The sequence below is a fragment of the Mustela nigripes genome, chromosome 6 (genome assembly GCF_022355385.1).
Source record: "Mustela nigripes isolate SB6536 chromosome 6, MUSNIG.SB6536, whole genome shotgun sequence".
Taxonomy (NCBI): domain Eukaryota; kingdom Metazoa; phylum Chordata; class Mammalia; order Carnivora; family Mustelidae; genus Mustela; species Mustela nigripes.
The window spans coordinates 99,902,730-99,908,597 of record NC_081562.1 but is presented as its reverse complement, the minus strand read 5'-3'; the positions used below and the strand labels follow the sequence as shown (position 1 = coordinate 99,908,597).

General features: G+C 37.9%; 1 pseudogene; it reads right to left on the bottom strand.

Annotated features, from left to right (window-relative positions):
* Positions 1 to 2,856: 2,856 nt before the first annotated feature.
* On the bottom strand, positions 2,857 to 3,830 carry LOC132020808 (vesicle-trafficking protein SEC22a-like; annotated as a pseudogene).
* Positions 3,831 to 5,868: the final 2,038 nt, after the last annotated feature.

Genomic DNA, 5,868 nt, shown 5'->3' with positions numbered 1-5,868 from the left:
AATTTAGCATTTGGATGGACAATGTATATCACTTGGCTTAACTTTATCTATACTTAACTTAAAGACATCATATTCTTTTATTCCTATGTCAAATTTGGATTTTCATGTGTCAGTCAAAGAGTTTGAGGTATTTCATTATTTTGTTCCCCACTAAGTACAAGTCATCTTGTTTCCACCATCTTTGGCTATAGCTTTGTTTGTACACTTATTTGAACATTTTAAAACAGATTCCGTTTTTGCATTTGAATGTGTAGAAACTGGAACATTTGATACCATTGTTAAGACATGAAGGTTTCATGAAATTATAAGGAAATACACACACTAATTATACTGAAATAATGACACTCAAGCCTCAGCTGGATATTTATTGCAATTAAACCACTTGATTCTGTGTGTGAAAGAAAACATATGATTTAAAGGGATTATTCCCCCTCTCCCAATTTTCCCTGTTCTTTCCTTGAGAATTCTCTTTAAATAATATATGAGCCTTGGAGAAGTAATCCTCTTGCAACCATGAGGGCAAGGTCAAGAATATAGCAGGAATTCAAATTAAATGTCTTCATCCTACTGAACCATTTAATAATTCTGGATTTGTCCATTTCTAGAGTTCCTATTATATGTGAAAATTAAATGTCCTGGGGCGCCTGGGTGGCTCAGTGGGTTAAAGCCTCTGCCTTCAGTTCTTCTTCTCTTCAATTTCCTGTTGGGTTTGTGGGTGTTCAGAATGGTTTGATAACTATCTAGCCGAACTCTTGCGACCTGATGTCATCTCATTCTGCTACTCCTCTGGCATCTTGATTCCTCCACCCCTACTTAAGCAAGATTTTACAGTTGCAGACATACCTACATATATGGGTTCTGGTAAACATGGTAGTTCAACAACTTTACCCCTCTGGACCATTCTGCTTAGTAAATACACCCAGTAAGATGAATTATATGTAATGGGCCCACTGTTTTCTGGATATAAAATGTTAGTTCCTTATATATACTTTGCTTGGAATCTTTTCTTTAAAAAAAGCAAAAGAAGGGGTGCCTGGATGGCTCAGTGGGTTAAGCCTCTGCTTTTAGCTCAGGTCATGATCTCAGGTCCTGGGATCAAGCCCCACATTGGGCTCTCTGCTGGGTGGGGAGCCTGCTTCCCCCCTATATCTCTGCCTGTCTCTCTGCCTGCTTGTGATCTCTCTCTGTGTCAAATAAATAAATAAAATCTTTTAAAAAATAAAAAAAAATAAACACAAAAGAGAATCATTAATGAAGGTAACTTTCAAACCAGGAGAGTTGCAGACTTTGCTAGTGGTATCACACTGTTCTTCCTATATTGTTAATTCATAACTGCTTGAACAACCTTATAATGTTATCAAAAAGCAAACAATTTCTCTAAGATACTAAGTGCTGAACTCCTCAAAGCCAGTGTAGAATGAGCTGCCAGGAGAATTTACCTCCTGGTTCTCTTAGTATAGGTCAGTGTTTCCATAGGGCAGGACTAACACCACTGGTGGCCCACAAGGGGACTTTGGGTGGCATACAACACAGAAATAAATAATACAGAGTCACAGGGAAAATGTCATTCCCTTTACAATTTTTTCCTTCTGATAATTCCACAGAGAGAGCCTCATTTTGTTGTTGGCTAAGATCTCTCTCACTGCAACAAAGAGCAGGCTTCTTGGGTTCAGAGCCTCAGGGGGCATTAGTATCTAGTTAGAATTTAATAACATTTTTTGTTTCATTTTGTAGTTACTCATGGTAAATTGATGCTGGTTTTCTTCTTGGAGTAGAGCTTAGTTTGTTTTTAAACTACTTTAAATTTTAAAAGGTAAATACCAAGAAATAATAGTATATTTAATACTCAAGTGATTGAAGTCTGGGGAACAATGGCTATAATCTAACAAATCACATGTCTAAAAAGTGATTTTGAGGGGTGCCTGGGAGGATCAGTGGGTTAAAGCCTCTGCCTTAAGCTCAGGTCATGATCTCAGGGTCCTAGGATCGAGCCCTGCATTGGTCTCTCTGCTCCTCGGGGAACCAGCTTCCTCCTCTCTCTCTCTCTCTACCTGCCTCTCTGCTTACTTGTGATTTCTGTCAAATAAAAGAAATAAAATCTTTTTTAAAAAGCGTTTCAAAAGAAACTACAAACATGGTCTAGAAAGGAAACACATTACTTTGTTCTCAATACTTGTAATGTTCTAGAGATAAGCTCAAAAAAGCCTTCTCCTAGATCAAGTGATTTCCAGAGTTAAGATTGGAGCAAAGATATAACAGGAAAAAAGAACCAATTCTACACCATCCTGGACTTCATAAACTCATGATACTATAAGAGTGCAAGTAATCTGATATTTAGCAAGTTATTTTAAACATAAACTCCATGGCATCTTTTTGTCTGGGCTATACTTATGCCTCACAAAGTCGAATCCAGGCTATAGAGTCCCCACTTGGTCCTCAGAGCATGTACCACACACGTTTTTTGATTGAACTCTTCAGAAGGACTCAGGACCACTGTCCAAGTCTCCAAATGGCTTCTGATTGTTCTTCCATGGTCATGGCCCAGGAGCGAGACTTCTCCTCCTCCTCTGAATACTTTCCAAACTGAAAAATAGAAAAACATGAAACAAAAATTTTAAAATATCTATAGTTCATGTTCATGGATAGGTAAACTTTCAAGACTAATGTGAGGAGCTTGCCTAGCAGGAACTGCACACTCCCAGGCATGACATGCTGATTTAAAATTAAAAGGATAATTGGAGAGAAAGAAAGCAGAGCTTCTCGATTATGGAGAGCGGTTTCTTCATCACAGTGGCAGTTAGGATATGCTCCCTCCTTTTTCCCCGGATGCCAGGGCAGTGTGTCTGAAGGATGGAGTCAGACATCGTAATTAGGAGCCTTGTTCTGGGCTTGCCTTAGTCAGATCTGCAGTGTGGAACAAACGCTCCCACAGTCACATGAAAGAAAAGCTGCCACAGGTTGAGCAATTCATAGAGATACATGTTGCACAGACAGATTAAACCAAAAGTCAAAAAAGATTTGACATTCGGCCAGCCAGGGTAATAGGCAAGTAAATAACACTGGGAAAGACAGGCTGCTGCTCCAAGGAAAAAAATGCAATGATGTAATTAAAATCTTCACCATCACTCCGCAAAAGACTTTTCTATGGCATGAAAACCTCAAATTAAATTCAGAGCTGCATATAAGACTGAGGATAAATGCCACAGTCTCTGACAGAGCCACTGGTTCCAGTCACAGGTGAGCAGAAGAAACCTTACCAGCACCTTTAGAGTCAAAAGAAAATGCAGATGTGACTCCATGGGCCAACGCCAGTTCACACACAGAATTTGATAAGGGGGCCTCAGCTTGATTTCCATCTGCATGTCTGATAGATTTATCTCTGTTGAAAGAGAACCAGGATGATTATATTGCTGCTTGGTCCTCTGAATGAAGTTATCAAGCTCAATGAAACAGTATGGTCTGACAGCAGGGTTTGTCTTCATCATGTTATAAGTAGTAGTGAACTCCTTCTGAAGCTCATCCAGGAAAGAGAAGACCAGAGCATCTGGGTAATTTTCAGGGCACAACATCATGTAACTCATTCCCAGGGAGCTAATAAAATGAATATTATAATGTCCAGCTTTCAGGGTACATCCATTAGGAAGCTGAGCAAGTTTCTTTGAAAGTGTTTTAAAATGTTTTCTGCACTCCTGCAGAAAGTGGCAGCCCATCACGAATGACTGACGCAGATCAAATTATACACATTCCAACCAGTGAGGAGACCTGTCCAGCCAGGACCCACTGCTCCAAGAGATGTGAGCCGCAGTCTATTTGTACCTGTTTAAATTGTTTTCATCCAAGTTTTATGGTTCTGGGTGTACATGTCTTTCACCAACTTTGTTAAGTTTATTCCTAAGCATTTTGTTCTTTTTGATGTTAATGTAAATTGGATTTTTAAATTTCTTTTCAGACAGCTCATTGTCAGTGAATAAAAAACTACTGATTTTTGTGTGTTGAAGTGGTGAGAATGGTTATCCTTGTTTTACTCCAGATCTCAATAGCTTTTAGCTTTTCACCATTGACTATGATGTTAGATATAGGTTTTTTCTATATGGCCTTTATTGTTTTAGGTAAGTACTTTTTGTATCAATTTGCTGGGAGTTTTTATCACAAAAGGGTGTTAAATTTTGTCAAAAGCCTTTTTGGCATCTGGGAGGATGACTGTGTGATATTTATCCTTTATTCTGTTATTTGGTGTAACACATTGACTGATCTGCATATATTGAAACAACTTTGCATCCTATGGATAAATTCTACAAGGTCATGATCCTTTCAGTGTGCTGTTGAATTTGTTTGCTAGCATTTTGTTGAGAGCTTTTACATATGTTCATTATAAATATTGCCCTGTGGTCTTTTTTTGTTATAGTGTCTTTGTCTGTATTAGGGTGATGCTGGCCTTATAAAATGAATTTGGAAGCTTGAATAGTTTATGACATAGTTGTATTAATTCTTTAAATATGTGGTCAAATTCACCTGTGGAATTTTTGCTTTTTGTCCTTGGCCTTTGTTGTTATTGGGAGGTTTTTGATTACTGAGTCAATCTTTGTTATCGGTCTTTCAAATTGTCTATTTCTTCTTAACACAGTCTTGGTAGGTTGCACATTTCTGACTTTGTTCTTCTTCACTATGTGCTGACCATTCTGGAGCTTTTGGTTTTTCATATACACTGTAGAATCAGTTAGTTAATATTCACAAAGTTACTTGCTGGGATGATATTTGGGACTGCATTGAATTTATAGATCAATTTTTGAAGAATCAATATCTTAATAATATTGAGTTTACCTATCCATGAACATGAACTATAGATATTTTAAAATTTTTGTTTCATGTTTTTCTTTTTTCAGTTCTTACCGTCGGAAGTTCTTACCGACATATTTTCAAGCTCAATGATTATTTCCTTGGCCATATCTGGTACTGATGAACCCGCCAAAGGGTTTTTTCATTTCTGTTACAGTGTTTTTGATTTCTAACAGTCCCTTCTGAGTTTTTCTTAGAATTTCCATCTTGTGTCTTACATTATTTTTTTTTGTCTTATATTACACATCCATTCTTGATGTTGTCCACTTTTTCATTACAGCCTTTGCATCTTTTTCCTAGTTATTTTAATTCTCAGTCTAATGATTCTGAAATTTCTGCCATAGCTGACTCTGGCTTGAGAACTGTCTTTGTCTCTCAGACTTTTTGCTTTTTAAATTGACTTGTAATTTTTGTTGTTGTTGAAAGCTCGATAAGATGTGTTGCATAAAAGGAACTGAAGTACATAGACCTTTACAGTGAAGCTTTAAATTTATCTGGCTAGGTGTTATGTCGTGTTTGCTGTAGTGTTAGAGGCTAAGATTTCCCCTAGTGTCCTTATCATTGTCTTCCCTGTTGCCTTTGGATTTTCTTAGAAACTTCTAACCTAGGGTGTGAGACTTGCAGTTTTTTTTTTAAAGATATATTTCTTTGTTTCTAGTGAAATAGTGGTAGGGAGGGGCAATGGGAAAGGAAGAGTCTTAAGAAGACTCTGCACTGAGCATGTAGCCTGATGTGGGGCTCCATCTCATGACCCTGAGATCATGACCTGAGCTGAAACTGAGAGTTGGACTCTTAACTGTTTTTGCCATCTGGGCTTCTGAGGGTTGTAATTATTTCAGCAGTAATCCCCAATTATTCTACAGGAGCCCTATTGATGTGCTGGTGAGGTGTGGGGAGAAGGGGAGCATTCTACAGTCTTATGACTAGGTCTTAGTGTTTTAGTGAGCTTGAGTTGGTATTTCCCTTTCCCAGCATCGAAGACAGAGGGAGCTAGAGTTGAATATTTCTTTTGACTTAGTTTACTTGGTCTTT